Consider the following 13826-nt stretch of genomic DNA (forward strand, 5'->3'; position numbering starts at 1 on the left):
AAAACATGTAGATGATATCATGAGCTTTCGTGGGCACAGTCCACTTCTTCAGCTGACAGGAGTTTTGAGTTTAGGATATGCAGACCCAAAATAAATAGGGGAAAAGGGGGGGATGAAAAAAAAGAAAGGGGGAGGCGAGAAACAAGGAGCAGAGGTATGAAAAAGTCAAAGGGAAAAACAGAAGGCAAAATAGGCAATTGGTAAGTACCTGAAGATTGGATAGTTAAAACAAAGCAGATAAGGATCAAAGTCAATACATAGGGGGGATGCTAACACAAAAATCTACATAAAAAGCTGTTTGCACTTTCATTGCATGTTAGGTTGGTAATGGCCCAGCCATCTCTCATCCTGATTGAGCCAATTAGCATGAGAATTGAACTTGCAGATAGACTGTAATTCCAACACTTCTCTGTGTATTTGACTGGTAGAATTTGTTTGCGACAAGAAGGCCACCTGGAGATCTTTTAAAGAGTGATTAGGTAGATGGAAGTGCTGTCCAACCGGTTTCTGTATGTATCCCACGCATTCCACATGGTGTACTAGATGCACCACATTTCTCTACTTTGCTTTTGGTAGCTGCCCTGACAAGCTTTAGAGGTTGTTTAATTATTTTACTTTGCTTTAGATGTTTAGTAGCATCATCAGTATTTGCTGGAGAAACACAGTCTCCTGATCGCAGGTTTTGACAGGTGAGTATCAGCAAACCTGATTTTCAGCTACATTTTTAAAAAATTGTTTTAATTAAAATTTAAAAAATTACACAACATATAGGTGTTTTAGAAAGGTCTTTCTGTGCACACATGCTAGAATGAGGCAAGAGCAACAGGAACTTTGTCTCTCCCATCTAAGTATACTTGCATAAGGTACAGCCTTAATGCTGCTGCCAGCACTTCAAAATTGGGCACATCTATACTGCCACACACACAGTTCAGAGTGTGAATAGCAATGTGCACCAAAGTGCAACCAAAGTAACTTTCCCCATTTGAATAATGTGGGTGTGAACTGAAATCTCCCTATATGATTCTGCTGACACAGATTTGATTGCAGGTGTGAAGCCATAGTTAATTTCTTTTTCGTTTCCTATCGAAGTAATGGAAAGAAAAAATATGATTAAAATAGGAAGAAAATCCACAAAAACTGACGGGTGTCATGAATAAGTATACCACATTAAAGTACTTTTTACTAATGTTTTAAAATTGATTTCATGTTGACATTAGATTAGCCCTTAGTGTTGTTTGTGTGATGCTATTTATTCATGCTTGGAATAAATGTATGGCTATTGTTATATTATTTTTAGTTAATTTATTTAAGCCTGCTACCTTTGATATTCTTACATTACCTTTTGATCTTCGAATAGGAGGCAGCACATAAATATTCTTATTTGTAATTATATTATTATTATTATTATTAATAATAATAATAATAATAATAATAGTAGTAATAATAATAATAATAAATACTAATATTATGCCAGACCATTCCCTTAGTGGGCAGGTGGGAATAGTGGACTCTACATAATCGAAAACTAGTAGGAATATATGGGTCTGGTGGTGCCCACTAAAAAATTGTAGGCAGAGGAAGCATATGATTAAAGTTTACTGCCCTGATTCTGTTTCATTCCAGAACTTGGGAAGAGTATCCCTGCAAGCCCTTACATACATGAGCTATGAGTGGGGTCTAAAGAAGCATGTTTGCATAATTTTGCCTGGGAAAATAGCCTACACCAGGGGTTCCCAAACTTTTTGACACAGGGACCAGTAAATCCATTCACGAGCTTTTGGAGGACCAGTAACATTCATTTGCATATTTGCATATTCATTAAGCAAATGATGAATATTCAAATACATTGTTTCTGGTCCTCCCAAAGCCCCCAGTGCCAGCTTTAGCAAAGCTTTTGATACGGTCACCCACAATATTCTTGCCATCAAGTTAACGGAATATGGATTGGATAAATGGACTGTAAGATGGATAGAAAGCTGGCTAGATGAGGGTTTCCCAAACTTTGTACTTTAGTTGGAACACTTTTTTTTCAGTACTGTTTTTTGCATCCCAAAAATATAAACTCATATAAAAAAAAGAATAAAAAATTATTAAATTTTCAGTGTTTCACCCAGCTGCATCCTCTGCCCAGCCTGGGCCAGGGCTTGGGAGACTCGGCACAACATGGGCACTCCAGGAGGCGGGAGCAGGAGCAAATTGGGGGTAGGGTATCTGGCTAGGAGGGAGAGTGCAAGGAGGGGTAAGGTTGCCAGGTGTCCGGTTTGGTACCGGACAGTCTGGTATTTGAGGGTTCTGTCAGGGAAACAAATTGAGAAAATACCAGACATATAAAATGTCCGGTATTTTCTAATTAGGTAAGTTTTATTATTATTAGGTGTATCAATCCATAGCTGCAAACTGCCTGGCTGGTAGATGTGCTCACCCTGCATGAGTATGTCTACCAGCTAGGCTGTTTGCAACTACTCAAGGGAGGGTATGGGGCAGGGCAAAATGGAATCTCCGGGGCTGGAATCACTTGTGTGTCCGGGTCTGCATGTGCCTGGGTCAGTCCCGCTTCCCGCCAGCTGATTTTCTTCACTCCCCCCTCCTCCCGCATCTCTTCCTGATCTCCCCCGTCCAGCCCTGCTTCCGGCGGCTGGTTCAACCGATCTCCCCCGGCCAACGCCACTCCCCCCGATGAAACCCCTGACCAGCCCCGCTGCCCCCAATCCCCTCCCAGCCGGCTGGTTCTCCCCCCCTTCTCCTCCTGATCTCCCCTGGCCAGCCCCACGGAAGCATCCTTCCCTGCTTCCGGTGGCTGGTTCTCCCATCCTCCTCCTCCCGATCTCCCCCGGCCACCCCGCCTCCCTGGCCAGCCCTGCTTTTGTCGGCTGGCTGCCTACCCCGATTTCCGCTGGACAGCCCTACTGCCCCCAACCCCATTTTCCAGCGGCCGGTTTCCCTCCACCACACCTCCTCCCAGCCCACCCCGCTCCCTTCCCGGCAGCCACGCTGAGGCCTGATATTTTTTTTCCCACAGACCAGTATCGGGCCACGACCCATAGTTTGGGAAATGCTGGCCTACACTATGTACCCTGTTCTCTTTGTGAGTACAAATACTAAATGGGGGGAGAGCAGGGGACATCCTATATCACAATACAGGAAAGCAGTAATGCTGCTGTCACAATGGATGTAAAAGACGAGTGGGTTACAGTTGCACAAGACCATTTACTCTGTTGGACAGACTTTGGCACATCAAATGTATTCACTCCTAGTGGTTAATAAAAGTCGGATTATTCAACCTGACAGTAGAACAAGTCAGATAATTGGTTGGACAAGGAACTTGGCTCTGGGCACCTGCAACAGAGGATCCAACCCTGAGAAAGAGGAACACCTTGTTTTAAGTTTTACAGCATTTAATTATTTTTGTACTTTTTACACCCAAAAATTTAATCGCCAGCCTGGCTATGATTAAGTTGTTTAAAAAAAAGTGTTGCAATGGTAGAAAAATCATGTGTCTGAAAACTGTGGGTACAGGGGGTCCTTATATTTTTAAAGGGGTACTTTATTTAAAAAAAAGGTTGAGAAACACTGCCTTACATCCCTACTTCTCAGGCTCCTGGGGCCACGGTTAAGGAGCAAGTTAAGGGGATGGGGACCCTGCTGCAGCTGAAGGGGTCAGTGGCAGAAAGTCAGTGTTGAGAGAAGGAGCAGGGGCCGAGCCCTGGTGCGGACATTTATGGCGCAGTGGATCCCCTAGCGCGGTGGGATGGAGACAGCAGAGCAGTCGCACGAGCCTGCAACGCTCTCCGCTCCCGGCATGACCCGCCCCAGGCTATTCTGGGTCGCGCGCCACTGGTCGTCTCTCTAACGGTCAGCGAGGTCGACTCCCCCCTGCCAATTCCAAGTAGCCTTCCGCAGCGCTGTCTAGTCCCGCCGCTCCAGTGCGGCGGCGGCTCTGTGGTATTGCGGCAGGTGGAGGGATTCGGCGAACGGACCCTAGTCTTGGGTGGGAAACGGTCGACGCCTGGCTGAGGAGGTTCCCCCGAGAGGTCCGGCGAGCAGCTCAGTACAGGTCAGTGAAAGGTGCGGCCGGGAGGGGGTTGGGAGGGGGCGTCCTGCACCGGCTTCTCCGAAAGGAAACGAAGAGGCGGGACAGCCCCTGAAATCAAAGGGAGAGAAAGTTAAGAGCGAGGCTGGCCACCCCTCCCCTCCGAGGCCGAAACCGCCCGTCCTTAGTGGCCCGCCGGAGTGTGAAACCCACCTCGGGAGGCAGCAAGAGACGCTGGCCTGGCGGAAAGGAGAAGCCCCGCACGGAGCCGGGTCTGAGCGGGGCGGCAAAGGCTGAGGCATCAGCCCGCTTCTGATTTTGAGGCAAAGCAGCGAGTCTTTCCCGCTGGGCAAGGAGAAGAGCGCTTCCGCTCCCCGCAAGCGAGTCCCAGCGCGTGGGGGAAAGAGCCTACCCGGGCTGCAGGGCAAAAGGAGAAGCCCTGGGCGGGAGGGAGCTTCCAAGAATCGGGAAGGAGACAAACCATCGTATCCATCTCGGCCGCTCCCTCTAGCTCTATGGTTGAGGATTGGGAGAAACTGGATGCGGTCCTTGCCCCGTAGAAGTCATCAGGGTTTTGCCACTGATGTCAGTGATTCATGTTTTCACCACCTTCCCCAGCCTTGAGGATAGACGCGCACGACGGCTCTGGACGTAGAGCAGGGGTTCTCTCAATATACATTGTTGGTACTTTTAAGAATGCAGCAACCAACTCGTGATAATGACCGCAGTGACATTAACTTCGGGAAAATAAATATGCACAAATATTCATCCAACTCCTTATAATTTATTATGTAGGGTTTCCAGACAATACCAATAATGTTGTGACAAGAGCTATTTGTAGGTATCACTACTGACAGGACTTACTTGCTACCTGGGAGGTAGTGAAAAGTTGTAAGTGATCTTAACTAACATACAAGTATCACTTTTTACAGCCTCACAGCTAACTAGTAAGCCTGCTGTGAAAAGCAATACATGCATGTTTGTAAATATTTTTCTAGCAAGTCCCAGGATGAATTAAGCCCTGGATGAGGAGAGGTTGAAGGGGGAAATCAGCTGGGGTCAGGGATGATGGTGGGATGGATGCAGGCAGTGGAGAACCTGGGGGAATGGATATGGCATCAGGAAGACAGCAGGGTCCGGGGGCAACAGCTGTGTGTGTGTGGGGTGATGGATGCAAGGCTTGGGGCATGGGTGGTCGGAGCAACCAGGGCTAGGGGGAGGCAGGACTCCAGCCCCACCTAAAGCCCTGCACCCTCTGCTGAGGCCCTGTCTCTACCACGGGGAGGGGAAGAGAGTGGAGGAGGCAGATGCGTGCACATGTGTCCCAGCTTCCCCAACCCTGGAGCACCGGAGAGGGAGGGGCTGTGAGGCTCTTACTACATATAACATGTAGAGGTGTAGCGATTGGCGCAAGCTGGGCCTGCTTGGTCCTGGCTTACGCTCAGTCAAGCAGCCCCACTTGGCAGCAGACAGAGCTGGCCACCACGAACAGAGGTTGCTCCAGCACCAGCCCCTATTCGTGGCAGCCAGGGCTGGCAACTGCCTGAGCAGCTCCTGGCCACTGTGCTGTGGAGAGGGACTGCTGCCTGAGCAACCCCTGCCCGTGGCCAGCCCTGAGCACTGCGAACAGGGGTTCCTTGGCAGCAACTGCCCCGTCCATGTCTCCTATACCCCTGCTGCCTGTGATAGAGGCAGGAGGAGGGGCTCCCCTCAGCACCAGTTCCTGTTCCCCCTTGCTGCCTCTCCTATACTCTAAGGAGTCACTTGCATATATCATGGCTGATATGACTGATATTCAGGCTGCAACAGATTCACATGTAACTGCCTGACAGCCCATTGGTTCAAAAAGAGACAATGCCATATCTCTTCCTCGCTCCTCTGGCACATTCATATGCCAGATGTGCAAGACCGTGCCTGCTCTGGGTGGGGAGAATTCATGGGCGTGAAGACCTGGCTTTATAGCATGAAGAGAAAGAAACAAAGTTCAGGATGGGAGTTAGAATCTCCAATGCCATGGAGAAGAAATCCTGACCACCTTCTCCTTAGGAAGAGACAATCCCAGGGGTTCCTAAGAAAAAGACTGACCCTAACCCAGAAGAAAGAGAATGATTGCATTTATTTCTTGCACCACTCGGCATAGGAGGGGCATATAGGGTACGTCTACACTGCATCCCTAGTTCGGACTAGGGATGCAAATGGAGACAACCAAAGTAGTTAATGAAGTAGGGATTTAAATATCCCGCGCTTCATTAACATGATCTCGCCGGCGCGCTAGTTCGAATCACAGCTGATTCGAACCAGGAAGTGCGCGCCGGGACGCGTTAGTTCGGACTAAAGCCCTTAGGCCGAACTAACGTTACTCCTTATTTTTTGAGTACTTCCGGCGCGCACTTCCTGGTTCGAATCAGCTGTGATTTGAACTAGAGCACCGGCGAGATCATGTTAATGAAGCACAGGATATTTAAATCCCTGCTTCATTAACTACTTCGGTCGTCTCCATTTGCATCCCTAGTCTGAACTAGGGATGCAGTGTAGACGTACCGATACTGACACATTGAAATAAAAATTTCTATTCAGGGGTTTTGAAATCCATTGTACAAAACTGTACATCTTATATATTAGGTATATTAACAAACATGTATTTGTGTAAATGTGTAACTGCTAACATTTTTATGTATACAAATATGCATAACTCAAAGATGCTTTGGACAAAATACCTCATGTAATTTATCAATTTTAATGTCTCAATCTGCTGGATTATTTTATTATCTTATTTTGGTTTATGTAGCACTCTTGTATGTAAAGTTAGAAATATGGAGTATGGAATGGTTTATGGTTTTAAATGTGCAAATTAAAGTCATCCAGGGTGTTTCCAATACTTGGGTAATCAACTTAGTGACCTGTAAAAAGCATGGTTTTGTCCTTTAAGTCTAAGCAGTGGTTGGTTCTAGGAAGACATGTGGCCACCGGTGTTCCCTCTAAGCTGCACAGCAGAACAGTTTCACAAGTTATTAATCAGCCTTGACCAGTAAGTTAGTGTCTTAGAACTAGCTATGTGTTTTCTTTTCTTTTAAATTTGTAATGTATTTTGCTGTCTGTTTTTACTTCCTGGATACTGTGCCGGAAATTGCATTCTCCTCAGAACTGAAGTGATTCAGTGTCTGCATTGCTCTTTTTGGGGGGAGGGGTGGTGATTTCAGCTCTGTTCCTTACTTAGGGGAGACCAAGAGATTTGGCTCATTGGGACATTGTGGTGAGAAGCTGCAGAGAGCAAGGAAGCGAGTGTCAATTACTTTATCTGCACACTGGGAAGCAGCCCCAAGGGGTTTTCTGTGACTGCACACCATCGCATCAAGTTTATCGGTTAATCTTGTTAACAAGTACACTAACATCCCTACTATATATGATGGAAGCAATGCATTGGATTGCTATTATTACTTCAAGCCAGAGGGTGTTAGTGCATCACCAGGACTGCTAGTTCTAGCATCCCTGCTTTCACCCAATCCCTATGTGTAGAGAGCATACCCATGAAAGGGATATAAATACTTCTCTTCAGCAATAAGGGTATGTCTACACTACCCCCCTAGTTCGAACTAGTGGGGTAATGTAGTCATGCGGAGTTGCAAATGAAGCCCGGGATTTGAATTTCCTGGGCTTCATTTGCATAAAGCCGGCCGGCGCCATTTTTAAATGCCGGCTAGTTCAGACCCCGTGCTGCGCGGCTACACGCGGCACGGACTAGCTAGTTCGGATTAGGCTTCCTAATCCGAACTAGCTGTACGCCTCGTGGAATGAGGTGTACAGCTAGTTCGTATTAGGAAGTCTAATCCGAACTAGCTAGTCCATGCCGCGTGTAGCCGCGCGGCACGGGGTCTGAACTAGCCGGCATTTAAAAATGGCGCCGGCCGGCTTTTGCAAATGAAGCCCGGGAAATTCAAATCCCGGGCTTCATTTGCAACTCCGCATGACTACATTACCCCACTAGTTCGAACTAGGGGGGTAGTGTAGACATACCCTTAGAGAAGATAGAGCACTGTCACCTCAGTGACACTGGAGCAGGTACCCCACGGCCTGAGTATGTCCCAGGCATCCTCTGAGACCAGAGAGGGAACATTAGGTGAGTCTCCAGGAATGACTGACCGTCTCTCTTAATTCTCCCCAGCCGGACCAGCTGTGAGAGGGGGGTGGGCAACGCCACCCAAGGCAGCTGCCTGACATTGTGAGGAGTCGTAGGTACTGGAGAACCCATGAAGACCTGATGCAGGAGCACATCTCCATACTTCGGGCCCTGCATGAGACACTGGTTCAGAAGGTCCGGGAGGACACACAGTGGTGGAGAGAGACATGGATGGAGTTGCTGCAGCAGGGATGCAACATGGGCACAACCATGCAGGCTCTCCTTGCCCACTGGGAGCCAGCTTCTGCTCCTGCCCCAGTTCCTGGTTTCCCCCCCCCCCCGCACCATGACAGCCCCTGCTCCAGTCTCCCTCCTGCATTTCCTGGGACTCTCCCACCCCCAAGGTTGCTGAGGTCCCAGCATACAAGATGGAGAAACCACCTGAGCCAGGTGCCACTCCCAGCCCCAGTCCTGAGCCTCTCCTCCACCCTGTGTCCCCTTTCAGCTCTCATTCCCTCACCAAGGTTCTCAGCTTCCCCACTCCAAACTGGTTCCCGATGGATTGGTAACTGTCAGGCATGGTGAGCTTCCACATCACAATGGCGATCCACTTCTCCAGTGGGTAATGGGTTGCATCGGGGTGTCCTGTCACGTGAGGGCAGGGATGAGCCAGGCACACAGCTCCAGAAACATTTCCTTCCTTAATCAGAAATTTGGGAGCCACTGCTCGTCATCCCTCTGCTCCATCATAAGTCGGTCCCACCAGTTGGAACTAGTGTCCAGCCGCCAGAAGTGACGCTCCACAGTGGGATGTGACTGAAGAAGCTGCACTCCCAGACACATTGTGAGGGTCTCCTCAAACAGCTTGGGATCATGTTCCTGCAGGGCCTGGAGGGCAGCATGCAGAAACTGCAGTACAACATATAGAGGCTGTCACGTGCCCAGAGGCAGCTCTGGCTCCATAGCAGGGAGTGCTGTGGTGTCCAAAAACAGAGCAACCAAAGTATTCAGTGGAAAGGCTTTGCTTTCCCTCAGAGATGTAGGCAAGCTGAAGAACCTGAGAAATGGCTATACGGTGAGGGGGGAGGTCCCTTTAAGCACTTGTCTCAGATTTCCTGATCTCTTGCCTGAGGCTGTCACTGCTGACCTGATGTACTTCCTGAACTGGTTCTGGGTGGGCCTTAAATGTGGGTTAGCTTCCAATCAGTGTTGACACTCTATTTTGAAATAGCAAAGCACTATTTTGATCTCTTTTTGTGTGTAGATGCACTATTTTGAAATAAGCTATTCTGGAAAATTTCTTCCAAAATAGCTTATTTTGAAATAAGCATGCAGTGTAGACGTACCCTTAGAGATCAAGCAGTTGATGTGGGCCCCAGTGGGAGAGCATCAGATCCTTTGATTCCAAGGGGAGTGATGAAAGAAACCAATTCTCTTATACCAGTGGTTCTCAACTCGTTTCAGTCCACGGACCACCAGGCCAATCAAATCATTTTCGTGGACCACCTTCTTTTTGAGACATGATAAAAAAGAGCAACCAACAAACATTTTGGTTTGCAATTTATTTCTTACTAGCAGATTTTTGGATTCTCTTCTCACTGACAAGCTTTTCAATGTTTGGAGTGGTACTTGATAATGCACAACGAATATCGCTTTCCACTGCAAGCTGATTTCTCTTTTTGGACTTAACGTGCAACAAACACGAAAATCCAGTCTTACACATATAAGTTAATGCAAATGGCAAAAGAAATCTGACTGTGTGTGCTGACAGATTTGGGTAACTCCCGGTCACGCTGGCCCAAAATTTCTCTATGGTAGACTGCTGGTACAAGTCTTGAGTCGCAAAATCATTTTTCAGATCCAAGAATCCTTCCTGCAGATCCTCTGGAACACTATTAACATCTATTGTAAATGGATTCCTGATGAAAGATAATCCATTCCTTGCCCTGTCCACCTCCGGAAAGTATCATTGGAATTCGTCTCGTAGCTTCCGTAAATGATTGAGAATTTGCATCCGAATGGCTTCCTTTTTCCTGAGCATGGCATCCACATATGGAAATTGAACCAAATTATTGCCTTCGACTCTTATGATCCAGAGTTCCAATTTGTCAAGAAAAGCCTTGATGATGCTTTGGTGAGAGAACAGATTTGCACTTTTCACTTGCAGCTGAAGATTCAGTTGTTCAAGATTCCAAAAATATCGACAAGATACGCAAGTTGTAAATTTGACTGTGTCAGCACATTTTGGAATTCCTCTTTCCTTTGAGCCTGGAGAAATAAATCCAACTCCTCTCTCAATTGAAAAACTCTGTTGAGTATGTTCCCTGCTGACAACCACCGTACAGAACTGTAGAACAGCAACACATCAGAGTCGGAACCCATGTCCAGGCAAAATCTTTTGAACAGCCTGGTGTTCAGAGCCAATGATTTGATGTGATTCACCACTTTCACCAGCCCTTTGAAAATGGCGTTCAGTTGATCAGGCAATGTTTTTGATGCCAAAACTTCCCTATGAATGAAGCAATGAACTCCGGTTACCATTGGAGTGCACTGTTTCACCAGCATTTGGAAGCCCAATCTTGAGCCCATCATGGCAGGTGCACCATCAGTGGTGACACCCACAAGATTTACCCAATCCAGACCATGTACTTCAAAGAAATCGTTAACAATTTCCATCACATCCTGAGCCTTTGTGGTGGTATTAAGAATATTGCAAAAAAGAAACTTGTCATTGAAGTCTCCCTCAACCATGTATTGTGTGAACATCAATAGCTGAGAGCACAATGCGATGTCATTCGATTCATCCAATTGTATGGCAAACTATGGAGACTTCTTTATTTCATCCACAACTTGTTCACTGATGTTCTGTGATATCTCATTTATCTGTCTCGATACTGTGTCATTGGAGACAGATATATCATTCAGCTTCCTTGCTGCTTCCTAGCCAAGAAAAAGCTGTACCACCTCTTTTGCACAGGGGTGCACAAGTTGCTCTACAATGGTATGAGGCTTCTTGGCCTGTGCAAGTTTGTATGCAACAATGTAGGAAGCGCGCACTGCATTGCTTGTCTTATTGTAGAATGCACTTGTTGAGTCAAGGCGCTGCCTCTTCAGACCTGATAACTGACACTCAAAATAATCTTCATCCTTTTGCAACAAGTTGGGGTGACACTTTTCGAGATGGAGTTTCAGCTTAGCCGGCTTCATTGAGTCATTCCCCAAGACTTTGAAACAAACAACACATTGTGGCAAATCCATGCCTTCTTTTTCTTGACAAGTGAAGCCGAATTTGAGGTAGTCCTCCGAATACTTGCGCTTGACATTTCTTCCTGTCATTGCCATTATAAACAGAGTACACCATACCTGTAAAAGAGCACATGTAGCACAGGATGAACGACACAGCAACCACTCAGCATGACGGCAGCAGCTACACTGATGCTCAGAGCCTCAGACAGACATTACTGGCAACACAACACGGTTGCATCCTAGGTGACGCTATGAATGATGCACCACATGCTTGTGAACATGGCATAAAACAGCCTAATGGCGGTGCTTATGACTTTGGACCACCAAAAAAGTCACCATGGACCACCAGTGGTACATGGACCACCAGTTGAGAACTACAGCCTTATACACATCTTAAATTCCAGTCTCAGGCTCACATGAGAAGTACTTCCATTCTTAAAAATGAGGAAAGACAGAAACATAAAGACAAAGATTGAATGTGGGGCAAAGAGCTATACTATAGTTATGGACTTGGGATGTCTCACATCTGATTTTTCTGTAACAGAAAAGTTTAAAAGGAACCCTGTCTCAGGAGCTCTCTTTCAAGAAAGAAAAATTCTCATTCTGGAGGTGGTTTCATGCCATAGAATCTCTCTGCTGTGTCAAGATCCTTATTTTCAAATCTTTGTGGAAAAGCATTCTTCACAAGTTTTTGCTACTATTTCCTCACTATTTACTATATCTAAATGCTTCACAATATTTTTTCACAACTGCACCTGTATTTCCCCTTTGTGGCCCTTCAAGGGGACCCTCTTTAGTCATCAGCCATTGCCTCTCTTGCATAGAGACCTGTATCTCACTTCCTTTTGAGAGGGTTTTTTTCTCCAGACTGCATAGTTTCCTGCTTACACTGGTATCCCCAGGAAGCCAGACTGCCAAATGAGGCCAGTGTCTGTGCTTTGTTTCTCTGTGAAGGCTACAAACAGTTGTAATTGCCAACGTTCACAAGTTACCATTCAGCTCTTTGTAAGCAAGTACATTTATTCTTAAGGTAAAAGCATTACAGAAAAATTATATTAATAGAAGACCCTACAAATAGACACAAAATTAATGGGGCTGGATCTGATGTCTCCAAAGGTGCTGAGGGAGTTGGCTAATGTGATTGCAGAGCCATTGGCCATTATCTTTGAAACTCGTGGTGATTGGGGTTGGTCCTGAACGATTGGAAAGAGGCAAATGTAATGCCAACCCTACACTACAAAGATGGCCACTACACAATGTGGCAGGGTTTTGCCTTGCACTGGCCCTTTAAGGGGCTGAGACCTGGAGTCAGGGGGAAGCCCAGCTGAGGCAATTAAGAAGGGCCCAGCTGGAGGCTATAAGAACAGTTCCTGGGAGGAGGAGAGAGACCTGCCTGCCTGCAGTGAGAGAGCTTTCAGCTTAGCAAACCCAGGCTACTCGGCCTGAGGTCCTAGGGGCTGCAAGGAGGCAGTCGTGGAGGGCGGGGCTCTCATGGAGGCAGCTGTGGTAGGCTGGGGGAGTTTGAGCCAGGGAAGCCCCAGGCCATAAGTCCGCAAGGCAGGGTTGCAGGAGGCAACTGGGCAGGCGGAGTGGGAGAAGAACTGGGGGTCCTAGGGAGTAGGGAGGACCCTGGAGGAGGAGCGGAGGAAGAACAATGACTCCCTCCTCTCCCCCGGAAGGGGGTGCAGACCAAGATCCGAGTGGTCACTGCCGGAGGGCAGTGCCCAGAAAAGAACACCTCACCCAAAGGTATCGGAGCAGCCAGTTACTTCCCCCACAAGCCACCCTGAGGGAAGAAGCCGTGCGGAAAGTGAGTGAACCTGCTACAACAATTACATAGCAGTCTAGAGATGACATAGCCTTTGGACAGGCAGTGCTCCAACCAGTGCAGAACTCAGAGCCCACCGCCTAGATTTCAGCTTTTGAGTCATCTGATTGTAATGCACGTGAACAAGCATTTAAAGAAGAAAAAAACAATTTCTTACCTTTTGTTACTGTTGTACTTTGAGATGTGCCATTGCTGTCAGTTCTAATACCCAGCCTCCTTCCCCTTTGTTGGAGTAGCCAGCAAGAAGGAACTGAGGGGGGGGGGGGGGGCGGCAGGGCCCTGTGTTGGGTGCCAGATTAGTGGCACTCCAGGGGCCAACCCTACAGATAGCTGCTAGGGGAAAAATTTTCTGGCCACTGTGCACATGTATATGCACACATGATTGGAAAGGACATGAAGAACTCATCTCAAAGAGCAAGTTACAAAAAGTGAATAACTGTTTTTATACTTTTCTGCTAAGGCTTTAGAAACAGGTCAAATCTCAAACTTACACTTTATTTATGTCCTTATTTAGAACACCGAAAACCCTTTTCTCATGGTATTTTTGCAGAGTGGTTTTGCTGACAGTTTATTTTGAATATTTTCTGCTTAAAGATAATAAGTTA

The 13826-nt window shown here is 47.0% G+C and overlaps 1 protein-coding gene across 1 annotated transcript in view; it reads left to right on the forward strand.

The window, feature by feature from the left end:
* The first annotated feature begins 3233 nt into the window (after nucleotides 1–3233).
* DNAH8 (dynein axonemal heavy chain 8) overlaps nucleotides 3234–13826 on the forward strand; it is a 611430-nt gene continuing 600837 nt past the window's right edge. Inside the window, exon 1 of the mRNA XM_025186355.3 lies at nucleotides 3234–4054. The gene's annotated coding sequence lies outside the window, so the exon portion shown is untranslated. The remainder of the gene's footprint in view (nucleotides 4055–13826) is intronic.

This window comes from Pelodiscus sinensis, chromosome 3, assembly GCF_052426305.1.
Source record: "Pelodiscus sinensis isolate ZL-2025 chromosome 3, ASM5242630v1, whole genome shotgun sequence".
In the NCBI taxonomy this organism is placed as follows: Eukaryota; Metazoa; Chordata; order Testudines; family Trionychidae; genus Pelodiscus; species Pelodiscus sinensis.